General features: G+C 44.3%; 1 protein-coding gene across 3 annotated transcripts in view; it reads left to right on the top strand.

Moving 5' to 3' along the window:
* LOC306914190 (mitogen-activated protein kinase kinase kinase 11) overlaps positions 1-12,722 on the top strand; it is a 73,530-nt gene that overhangs the window by 17,267 nt on the left and 43,541 nt on the right. The gene's annotated exons all lie outside the window — the stretch shown is intronic.

Genomic DNA, 12,722 nt, shown 5'->3' with positions numbered 1-12,722 from the left:
AGTGAATTGTGCGTGCACGGCAGTTCACACGAACATGTGTTTACTCGGCAGCTCGACTTCCCCTGAAGTGACACGACACGGCCATTACACTGATAGCATTGACGCACTAACACGTATTAGTTGCTTAGCTTCAGGTTTTTTTTGCAATTTCTCAATCTTTAGTTTCGAAGGAATTTCAATTGTTGTGGCGGCTGAGGTCTGGCAGGCCTTGTTTGAGGAAGTGTTGACGGACAGGACATGTAAATATACTGTAAGCCCAGTGTTTACCTATAGGACGTATACAAGGACACGCTTTATCGATCTTCTACATCAGCGGTTTTCAACCCTTTTCATAACAAGGTCCATTATTTATTCAGCATTTGAGCCACGGAACCACTCAGACCCAAAACTTGTTTTTCTGTCGTTGGATAAGATTTTGTCCACCATTCCATGCTGTATTGATGCGGGTATCATTAGGAGAGAACAGGCAAACATTGATCAAAATAACAATTATTCTACATTCTCTAATTGTGCAGACTTCTTGTAAATTAAGTAATGCAGACGTTTAACAATGATTAAACTCTTGAGAGAGACCAAATGGACCCGTACGGGTCCATTTGGTTTCATTTAACGCTCTCAAGAGTTGAAGATATAAGGGTTAAATATCTAATAATAAGGGTTACCAACTTTCCATCAGTTTATTTACCTGGCCGGAACCCCCTCAAGGACCACTGGTGGTCCCCGGACCACTGGTTGAGAACCACTGTTCTAATTTCTTCAGGGGGGGGGGGGGGGACACCACATGACGGCGTAGCACACGGCGAGCGAAACGCCTCGCCCGCTGCTCCCTCCCTCCCTCCCTCCCTCCGTTTAGGGCTGTGAGAGGCCTTGAGTCAGTTCCAGGCAGCTCGCTCCAAATTCATAATCTGAAGCGAGTCATTTTCTGCAGACTGACACACTCTTGTTTTCTGAACAACAAACAACAATGCCAAACAGAGGCCGGTTGCCGTGGAGACGTGTCACGGTGTGTTGCCGACGTGTAGCCCAGCCATTGTTGGTGGTTTGGTTTGGTTTGTGTGTCCTCCATAATATCAGGAAGACAGTCTGACGTTGGAATGGATACTCCTTGTTTTTAGCTCTGTGGTTGTTTTCAACCCTTTCCATATCGAGGCCCATTGTTTATTCTGTTTGTTTGAGCCACGTAACCACCATTTCATGAGATTTGGGGCTCGATTATGGTTCATGCTAAACCCCTTATCCCTAAACATCTTTGCCTTTTTTACTATTTTGAAAAACTTTTTTAAATATTTTAAATCTACAAGCTCACAACGTGTCGATGTAGATCGGCTAGTTGAACTATTCAAAAATGTTTTTCAAAATGGTAAAAAAAAAAGAAAAGGCAGAAGTTTAGGGATAAGGGGCTTAGCGTGGACGAAAATATAGGGCTTAGCCTCTCAGACCCAAAACTAAAGAATATGTCCACATATATCCAAAATGCAATTCATTAAAATAACAATTCTGCTACATTATTTAATTGCGTAGACTTCTTGTAAATTAACTTAATGGGCGGGAACTCCTTTTGGTGTTTTAAGTATTATGTTATTCTTTTTTGAAAAATAGCAGATCTACAAGCTCATTGCGCGGCACCAAGTGCCGTGCTACGAGCTTGTAGGTCTGCTATTTTTGAAAAATCGTGAAAATGTGGCGCAAATCTTTGAATATATATTCTTTCAGAGCCAACGTTTTTAACTCAAATCTTTGCTTCCGGGGGGGGGGGGGGTCCCTGAAACAACATATTTTTACGTGGGGGTCGGCTGCCAATTCCATATAATTTTTGGGGTCCTTGACATGAAATATTGAGCACCACTGACATAGAAACATAGGTAGGCCTATTTCAGAAAACGGTCAGGATTTAGAAGACATTTTTTTTAATTTCGACGTCGGGTCTAAATGGGTTAAGTAATGCAGATTTATAACAATAATATAAGGGTCCATTTGGTTACCAACTTTCCATCATTTAGCTGGGGACCACCTGCAACCCCCTCAAGGACCACTGGTGGTCCCCGGACCACTGGTTGAGAACTACTGTTTTAGCTTATAACTCTAGCCTGAACCTTTCTGTCTCCCCTTTTCTTTTTGAGGGGCGCTAGCCGCTCCTATGCCCAGCTTTGTGTGTTCGTGTGTACCACATTCTAGTGATGATTTGATTGGCTGAACACGGAAGGTGATGTGTGATGATGTGTGACAGTGGTGTTCAACCGGTGGTCTGGGGACCACCAGTGGTCCTTGACTCCTTGGGGGGGATTATGCTTTGTAGCTCGAGACCCAAAAAAGACTGTCTCCTGGGTGGGAACCCAAAACTAATAGCAGATGTACAAGCTCAACGACTTGTTGATCTGCACTTTTCTTTGATTTCCATCCGTCCATTTTCAACCGCTTATCCGTAGTCTGTCTGCGGGGGAAACGGCTCCACCGGAGAGATCCAGTCTTCCCTCTCCAGAGCAACGCTAGTAACTTAATTCATCCTGGGAGACCCTGAGGCGTTCGACAGATGTTGGAGATATAAATAAACTTGGTTTGCCCCGGGGTCTCCTCCCAGTGGGACGTGCCTCAAGGACCTCCCTAGGGAGACGTCGAGAGGCATCCTAACAAGATGCTCGAACCACCTTAAGCTGGCTCCTTTCCAGGCAAAGAAGCACGACTCTACTCAGAGTCTCTCTCGCGTGACTGAACTTCTCACCCTATCTCTAAGGGAGATGCCAGCCACCCGTATGAGAAAACTCATTTTCGCCACTTGTATCCACAATCTTATTCTTTCAGTCATGACCCACATGTGCTGCGCTCGGGAATCATTTGTAGTTTGTCCGAGTCCCCCAATCCAACCATTTGATGCCAAGCAGGGAGGCATTGGGTCCCATTTTTACAGTCGTTGGGTATGACCCGGCCAGGGATCGAACACCGGCCTCCTGGTTTCAGGGTGGACACTCTAACCACAAGGCCACAAGGTCTGCATGATCAACATGCACAAAGTCGAGGGGCAACTTGTTATAAATGTTTATCTTTTTTTTGTTCTTCTCCCGAAGTTGCAGCGACTGAATGAATGAATCCGGCCCAGTATCTGAACTCGATTCAGTCTGCAATCACATGTCCAATAGCTGGCTGACCGATATGGCAGCAGTCAGCGTTATTTACTGATGAGGGGAGACGGAGAGGCTGAACTGTGGATGCACCCACAGCCCTTCCAGTATAGGAAGAGGAAGAAGTGCGTGCGTGCGTGCGTGCGTGCGTGCGTGCGTGCGTGCGTGCGCACGATAAAACTGCCATAATGCTCGTAACTTGCGGTGTGTTGCTAAAAACGTGTCTTTGTGTTTATATAGCTCGATGGTATGTTTGATGCATGCATGCACGCACGCACGCACGCACGCACGCACGCACGCACTCTCACACACACATACACACACAAGTACCCATAATTCTGCTAGCCTGGCCCAGTCAGACACTTCTGGCTCTGGTCTCTTATTGGTCAATCAGATGATAACAATCAACAATCAGTCTCTCTCTCTCTCTCTCTCTCTCTCTCTCTCTCTCTCTCTCTGCCTGTCTCACCCTCTCTCTGTCTCTCTGCCTGTCTCACCCTCTCTCTGCCTGCCTGTCTCTCTCCCTCCTTGCTGCTTAGTGGACACCTTCATTTTCAGTCCTCCCCTCTGTGTCGCTGTCTGAGTGACTGGAGGCACATGACCCTCTCAAACCTTCGCTTCCCAAAATAGCTCTCCTGCACAGCACAATCCTCAGTGTACATTTAACCCTTCAGTGTGTAGGAATCTGTCAAATGTTCCAGTCAGTCCAGGGGGTATAAGAGTTCATTTAATGTGAAATAAATTCAGAAAATAGCAGATATTCAGGCATAGGGCCTAAATGGAAACAAGACCGCAAGGCCTTCAAATTGTTTTGTTATAGTCTTTTGACTAGTTTGCATTTGGTTCAGTCACATTTTTTGTCACTCGGGATGTTTTAGTGTTAGTCTAGTTTTAGTCGACTAAATATGAGATTTTAGTCAACTAAATCTACAGTTGATTTAGTCGACTAAAATGTATTTTGGCGGGCCTTGATGCCGTCGTAATGACTGTTTTTACACTGAAAATAGCCGATCTACAAGCTCACAACTTGCTTGTAGATCGGCTTGTAGATCGGCTATTTTCAGCATGCAACCAAGTGTAAAATGACTTATCTTTTACTTTTACTGGATCTCTTGTCCACTAGTCCCTTCCTAACATTTAAGTCTAGTTGTTATCTGTTGACGAAATTGTCAATATATTTAGTCTTAGTTTTACTAAGACTAAAAGGCAGTCGACGAACATTTTTGATGTTGATGAAATCAACACTGGTGCTGTCCCTTTTAGACTGGTTGCTGTTTTTACATTTCTGCCTAATAGACTAATCAATCAATCAATCAAAAAACAACAGCACATTATTTCAGACACGCATACAGTGATGCAAATAGCCTGCATCCTTAGACAGTGTGGTTAAAGTGTCCACGCTGAAACTGGAAGGTCGGGGGTTCGATCCCCGGCCGGGTCATACTGTACAAATGAGACCCAATGCCTCCCTGCTTGGCACTCAGCATCAAGGGTTGGATTGGGGGGTCAAATCAACTAATCAAATGATTCCCGAGCGCGGCACGGCTGCAGCTCACCGCTCCTTGGCTGCGGCTCACCGCTCCAAGAGATGGGTCAAATGCGGAGAACAAATTTCACTGCGCTAACGTGTGTGACAAATCATACAACTTTGACTTTGACTCACTAAATTGAGAGGACGCAATCATGATGTTACCCTCTGGGAAAGTGTAAAATGGGTCCATTTGGTTTAATTTTACACTATTCATTTGGTTACCAACTCTCCATCATTAATTTAGCTGCGTGGGGACCACCTGGAACCTCCTCAAGGACCACTGGTTGAAAACCACTGCCCTATATACTAGTTCAGAGTGGCGGGAATGGGGTTGTCTGGTTCTGAGGAAGGCACACACACACACACACACACACACACACACACACACACACACACACACACACACACACACACACACACACACACACACACACACACACACAGTGGCGGGAATGGGGTTGTCTGGTTCTGAGGAAGGCGTACACACACACACACACACACGCGCACACGCAGGCACACATCACTTCCTGGTCGTAGAGGGGGGGAGGTCGGGGGTTCCTGACCCATGCTTGTTGTTTTTATAAGCAGACTACAAAAGAGACTGAATGGGGTCAGGGCCCCGTTGCGGTAAATACTGAGCTCGGCGGCCCGCCATCATCTTTCCCGGCCGGCCGGCCGGCGGATAACAGACACAAACAATGACTCAGGCGCCGAACCTAAGAAGAAGCAGCAGCGATTCACATCGCAGAAGGTTAAATGAGTGTAAATGGTTTCGCCACATTGTGCTGGTTGTGTTTGGACTGTTTTTTTGGGGGGGCTGGTTTGGTTTCCTGGCGTTGCTGCCTGGCTGCAGATCCTTGAGGGCCTTAATGTAATTCTGCATGGAGGTTAAAACCCCAGGAAAGCATCAGTGTCACCTTTAGGATTTAGACATGTTTTATACTTTGGTTATTCAAAAAGTAAGCAGATACATATGCTTGTAGATCTGCTATTTAAAAAAAATCACACCCGTGTGAACTGAGTGGTGCAAATCCCCCCCCCCCCCCCCCCTCTCTCTCTCTCTCTCTCTCTCTCTCTCTCTCTCTCTCATTAGAAGGCAACAGTCATAGACTCAAATCCAAATCATTTTGGGGGTCCTTGAAGTTCGAGCGCCACTAATATAGCAGCATAACATTTTCAGAAAACTGTTGTTCTAAACATTTTTTTTTTAATAATAAATACATTTTAGTCTAAATGGGTTAAATGGATGATGCAAGCGGAGCTGTGTTCATCTGCTGCTTGCGCAATGTCTCCGTGAACTTCGGCAAAAGTCGTAGGAAACGCTGCGTGTGAACGTGGCATGTGTGTGTGTTTGAATAGTTCTCTCGGGGCGTGTGATGAAAATCACAATATCCATCCGGGCGCTCTCTGTAGAAAAGGAGGAAACAGACTGTTATTACAATGCAATCACCAACATGGTTCCACCTAACAGAGGTCTTCATCATTTGGGCTAAATGATATTCTGGCCATGTATTGGTACCTGACGTTAGAGTGAAGCAGGACAGGTGCATTATGGGAGGGGGCCGTTCCATCTCTCTCTCTCTCTCTCTCTCTCTCTCCTCTGTGTCTCACACACACACACACACACACACACACACACACACACACACACACACACACACACACACACACACACACACACACACGCAGACAACACAAGCTCTTGTTGTTGCATTCCTTTGTGACGTCAAACACCACTGCCTCAGCAAGAATGGCACAGGATGTCTGCAGAGAGAGGGATATACAGGCAGGGAGAGAGAGAATCCATATTTGCGGGAATGTGCAATGAGAGGCAAAGGTCGAGAGACGGCGACATCGCGATACACCCTCTGTGTGTGTGTGTGTGTGTGTGTGTGTATCTGTCTGTGTGCGCGTACGTGCGACCGTGCGTGCGGCCTCAAGAGAGACTGAAATAGAGGAAAAAGAAAACAGTGCTTGGCCCAGGAAGTCGGAAAGTGACTGCAAATAGCAAGGATCCTTACTTCCCTATAATAGCTCAGATTCCTTGGTACTTCTGCCCCAAGCCTTTCGGTGCGTGCCAGCCTCGCCCGGCAGGCCAGTGCCGGCCTGGCAGTGTGTACTAGGGGAAGCAGCAGGGCTGCCAACTTGTGCCAAGCCACAACACATGATCCATAGTCACACACACCGTGAAGCCGGACTGACTGAGACAAAAGAATTTGGCCCTGACAATTTCCCGTAATTTGGCCCAGACAGGCCCCCCGCAACCGGCGCGCAGATACTCTACCGACCTTTCGGGTTGAGGCACATACAAATACTTGAAATACATAAGCCCCTTAACACAATCAGCGCCAGGATTTCTTTCAAAATAGAAGCTTGGGGTGCCGGGCAGATATGGCAGCTTTTACTCTAAAAGCCGGGGGCTTCCGTTCCGTACAAAAACCGGGAGGCATAATGTTGCTTGCTTACCTTAAGATGATTACGATCGACGTTTCCACACGTCGTACGGTCTGAATGTGTCTAACCCTAACCACACACCACACAACAACATAAATGATAAACACAGAGAAATAAATACAAATAATTAAATGACACACAACCAACAGACAACTAATTTAACATTTGGCCCAGACCGGCCCACCACAAGCCACCGGCCCACTATGGGTTCGTCAGCCCACTGGACATATGTCTGGTACGTTTAGTGACCAGTCCAGGCCTGCCATGAAGCACTGGTGTGAAGTAACTAAGTACATTTACTCAAGTACTGTACTTCTTGAGGTATTTCATGCAGTAACCACTTCAACCCTAAGTATATACATTTCGGCCATTTGAAAACAGCTGATCTACAAGCTGTAGATCTGTTACTTTCCAAAGGTTTTATTTTTATGCAATTTGAAAACTTGTGAAATGCATAATGAGTAGTACTTTTTTACTTTCAATACCTTATGTCAATAACTTTTGTACGTTTTTTTTTTACTCAAGTAAATTTTGAATTCCAGACTTCTGCATGTTATGTAAGTAACACAGTTGCAGCATTGATCCTTTTACTTAAGTATTTTTTTTAAAATATTTTTTCCACCACTGACTATGAATCACTGACCGTCTACACTGAACGCCATCCGCTGTGAAAGTATTACTCAACCTAGCTACTACAGCAGTTAAGACAAATATGTCGGGTTTTTTTTTGTCACTTGCTGCGTATAAGGGAAGCAGTGCTTATTTATTTACGAGACCAATGTCAGAGGAAGGGAGAGAGAGAAGGCTGAACACCGGATACAAACTCTGGCGAGATGAGAAACACGGTGTTCTAATTCCATCTTTCACCAACCAACATGTGTTTACAGTGATAGAACACACACTATCTATTTCTTTCAGCAACCAACATGTGTTTACAGTGATAGAACACTTTTTTTGTCACTTGCTGCGTATAAGGGAAGCAGTGCTTATTTATTTACGAGACCAATGTCAGAGGAAGGGAGAGAGAGAAGGCTGAACACCGGATACAAACTCTGGCGAGATGAGAAACACGGTGTTCTAATTCCATCTTTCACCAACCAACATGTGTTTACAGTGATAGAACACACACTATCTATTTCTTTCAGCAACCAACATGTGTTTACAGTGATAGAACACACACTATCTATTTCTTTCACCAACCAACGTTGTGTTTACAGTGATAGAACATACACTATCTATTTCTTTCACCAACCAACGTTGTGTTTACAGTGATAGAACATACACTATCTATTTCTTTCACCAACCAACATGTGTTTACAGCGATAGAACACACACTATCTATTTCTTTCAGCAACCAACATGTGTTTACAGTGATAGAACACACACTATCTATTTCTTTCACCAACCATGTGTTTACAGTGATAGAACACACACTATCTATTTCTTTCAGCAACCAACCATGTGTTTACAGTGATAGAACATACACTATCTATTTCTTTCAGCAACCAACATGTGTTTACAGTGATAGAACATACACTATCTATTTATTTCACCAACCAACATGTGTTTACAGTGGTAGAACATACACTATCTATTTCTTTCAGCAACCAACATGTGTTTACACTGATACAGTATCACTTTTGGAAAATTGGTCATTTGAACTCCCCGAGAGTTATTTAAATCAGCACTCCACATTTTATTACTGTATATTTTAGCTTGGTTGTTTAACTACATCGTTGACCCCGGGATCCCCCAGGGGTCTGTACTGTACATAGACCCCCTCCTTTTTCCCCTCATACCAAATCTTTTATACAAATAGCACATGATCTACTGTGCAAGCTCACAGTGCGTCGCATGTGAGCTTGTAGATCTGCTATTTTCACTGAATTTTAGCCTATTTTTGCTCAGAGTAGGGACACTGCTGGGGTTTACGTGGTTGCCATGATGCAAGCTTTTGTTTGGCTCACATCCGTTTTTGGGAGCCTGGCTGCTACTTGGCCCCTTCCTACAGGTTCTTGCATCTATATTGTATAGATACACATGTGACCACCATCCTCATCTAAGACGTTTTGGGGAGTGTTTTGAGAGCTCATGGAAGACCGCGGGCAGGTTGATTGTTGCAGTTAGGCTTTGAACATATATCACAGCCATCATTATGATGGTGCATGGCGTGCTGCAGGTACGAGATGTGTTATCTGCATTGCTCGCTGCGAGCGACCCTGATGTTGCTGCTGGTCGCCTCTTGCTATGTTGACACGCCCTGCCTTCCCACGCTCCGTGCCAGTGCCATCGCTTGTTCCTGCCATGGCTTTTCCAACGCCCTGCAGGAGCCTAGCACACTGAAAGTAGGGCTGGGGAAACCTATCAAATATCAATATGTATTTTGTATAGAATCGTCTCCTCCTCAGCAGGTCTTAACCCATTTTGGGCGGGAACCCCTTTTGGTGTTAGCATTATGTTATGCTTTAGCTATTGAAAAATAGCAGATCTACAAGCTTATATGCGAGCTTGTAGGTCTGCTATTTTAAAAAAAATCGAAGAACGACTGACATAGAAACATAGCTTTTTCAGAAAACTGTTTAGGATTTAGAAGGCATTTGTAGAATCGTTCCCGGGTTAAATGGATGATGCAATAAGTGGCTGTGTTTATCAGCTGCTTGCGCAACATCTCCGTGAAGTTCAGCGAGGGCACAGAATCGCACGGCGTGACTCATGACTCAGGTGGGGTAGTAGGAAACGCTGCGTGTGAACGTGGCGTGTGTGTTTGAATAATTCTCGGGGCGTGTGATGAAAATCACAAGATCCATCTGGGCACTCGGTATAGAAAGGAGGAAACAGACTTTGTTATTACAAAGGCAATCAGTCACCAACATGTTTTCCACCTACAAAGGTCTTCATCGGGGCTAAATGCAATGGGCTATATGCATACACGCCGTTTTGGAAAGAACTACTACTTCCTTCACAGGTGTTACAGATGATACTAATGAAGGCTCTGTTCCATTCTGGTCAAACAGAGTTGGCTGGAAAACTTACTTTTCAGGATATTTTCAGAACTAGCGGAAATAGATGAATATTGGGAGCTATGTAGATATTTTCACTATACTTTAGCTTGTATGATGAAGTAGGGCATTAAATGACGATTGTTTTTGTTGAGATACTTTTATGACAGCAACAATATTCAATATTGTATATGAGACTATTTATCACCTTGGTTTTGGCACATCATAATAGAGCACCGAAGTCCGACGTCAATATCGGTAGAGGGTGCTAAGTCCACTGGTTCATGTACTTTTTATTTACATTGTAATCCCCATATGGGAATTTTAGATCGCCTCATATAAGAACTGTGTTTGAAAAATAAACAAATCATCCAGGTCGTTTCACTCGTCTGGATATGAAGAATCAACTGACTGAGAGAAAACGCTAATGTTACTGCTGCTGAATTAGTTACATTTTCGCTAGAAACAGACTATCAAATATGATTGACTGACTGTTGTAAACAATACAGAGACACCCCCCTGACAATTTCGCCAAGACAGTTTGTTTATTTTTGGACCACAATGCTTATATGAGACGATTTTAAGATGACCCCAGGTTATTCTCCATAGAGAAATTACTTCCGTGAACCAGGGGATGAGCGAGTGACGTCAGGACTTCATAAGAATAATTGTCTTTGTTTTTTGTCCCCCTTATTGAAGATATTCATCTCACAGTCTGTTCCAACAGAAAGACACACATAGGGCCAAACAACATAGCAGCACACAACAACATAACACCAAGACAATACATGAAGTCCCCACTCCCCAGTATTCACAGAACCACCATATCAGCGAGGCAATTTAACCCATTTTGGGGCGGGAACCCCTTTTGGTGTAAGCATTATGTTATGCTTTAGCTATTGAAAAATAGCAGATCTACAAGCTCATAGCGCGCCACCGAGTGGCGCGCTACGAGCTTGTAGGTCTGCTATTTTTGAAAAATCGAACGACAGAGCTTTTTCAGAAAACTCTCAGGATGTAGAAGACATTTTTAGAATCTGATCTCAGGTCAGAATGGGTTAATGAATGCTGCAGTGGCTGAAGGGACACAAGTCCTACTAAAACAATTTCAAAGTTCTGTCTCCCCCGAGTTCTAGATGCCAATGTACGGATGATCGGTGTCATTTGATACTGTGAGTGCTAAACGTGTGACGGCTTTATTGCTCATATCAGAAAGTGCGGGGGTGTGGGAAGTCCGATTTAATCCTAGAGGCAATACGGGTGGGTGGTAATGAAAGGTTTGTTTTTGTTAGACACGGACAATATGGTGAAGAAATATGGGGAACTGCCCCCCACCCCCTCATACAACACAAATGTTGTGTCAAACCATGTGACTCCCATTGGAAATGCATTGTGAGCTTGCATCAGTCAATAAGTCTCATGCATCAGCTATACATCAATCTGTTGTGAAGGTGTGAGTCAGGCCTAAAAGAGTGACTTTGAGAGCTGTTTCAGCGTACAATGTAAGTCAAAGAGGAGCATATTTTGAAATGATCAATTTCTAATCACTGGATCAATTATTTTAGATTTACATCATGGCAAAGCACAACCCCAACCTCTACCAACATGGTCTTACCCCTTAATGTTGGAGCACCTTTGCCTCAGATGCACCTGTTGTGTGACATATCATATTGTTTATGATGTTGTTTATGTGTTCATAACAGACCCATCGTCCCAACACTATATATGACACATCTACTAACTGGGACTCTTGCCGCCACCCAGACTATAGCACGCCATCCAAGGCAATGCTTGTTAACTTACACCATATTTGCAATAAATCCCATTTCATTGCTCGATAACGTGTCCATCTGCGGAACGGGGCCGCGGCGCTGCGGTGGTGATTTACTGCGTCATCGCTTATGTGGAAATTTAAGACTCACATTGTAGTGATTTAAAAGAAAAAAGGGGAAGAGGATGTGGGGAAGAGGGAGAGAGTGTGTGCGTGTGCGCGCGATGTGCGTGCGTGCGTGTAAATGCTAGAGTGCAAAGGCAGGTCTCGTGTTAAAGTCTTCTCAATATGTCTTAATGTTTCTTTATTATGCGTGAGAAAAGGCCAACGCAGCGATGCATTTTAATTAGCATCGCTAATTGGCAATTTAACCACTTAAAAAAAAAAGGCGTTCACAGAAAATGGTGAGCTGTTGATCTGCTATTTCCAGACAAAGTTTTCCCCACAATAACAGAAATACACTAGTATAGGGGTGCCCTTTGCTGCGTGTCTCTCCTGTCTCTCTCTCTCCCTCTTTCCTGTCAATCTTCACTTATATCTATCAATATAGGCACAAAAGCCAAAAACAAATCTTTAAAAAAAAACGAAAACATAGTCTTATATTCAGTAGTCTTACATAATAGGGTACATATCATTTTGGGGGATCCTTGACTTGAAAAGAATTGAGCTCCACTGACATAGAAACAGAAAACTGTTAAGGATTTAGAAGACATTTGTAGCATCTGCCTCGGGTCTTCAATTGGGGGGGGGGGGGGGGGGTCCCACGTGTCATTCGCTGACGTGGCAATCAGCTGACCAATCGGGCGGTGTATTTAGGCTCACCTACAACTGCATTCTTCCTGCGTTCCTTC

This window comes from Electrona antarctica (assembly GCF_951216825.1).
Source record: "Electrona antarctica genome assembly, chromosome: 21".
Classification (NCBI taxonomy): Eukaryota; Metazoa; Chordata; class Actinopteri; order Myctophiformes; family Myctophidae; genus Electrona; species Electrona antarctica.
Note: the sequence above shows the minus strand (reverse complement) of the source record. Positions and strands in the feature narration are given on the sequence as shown.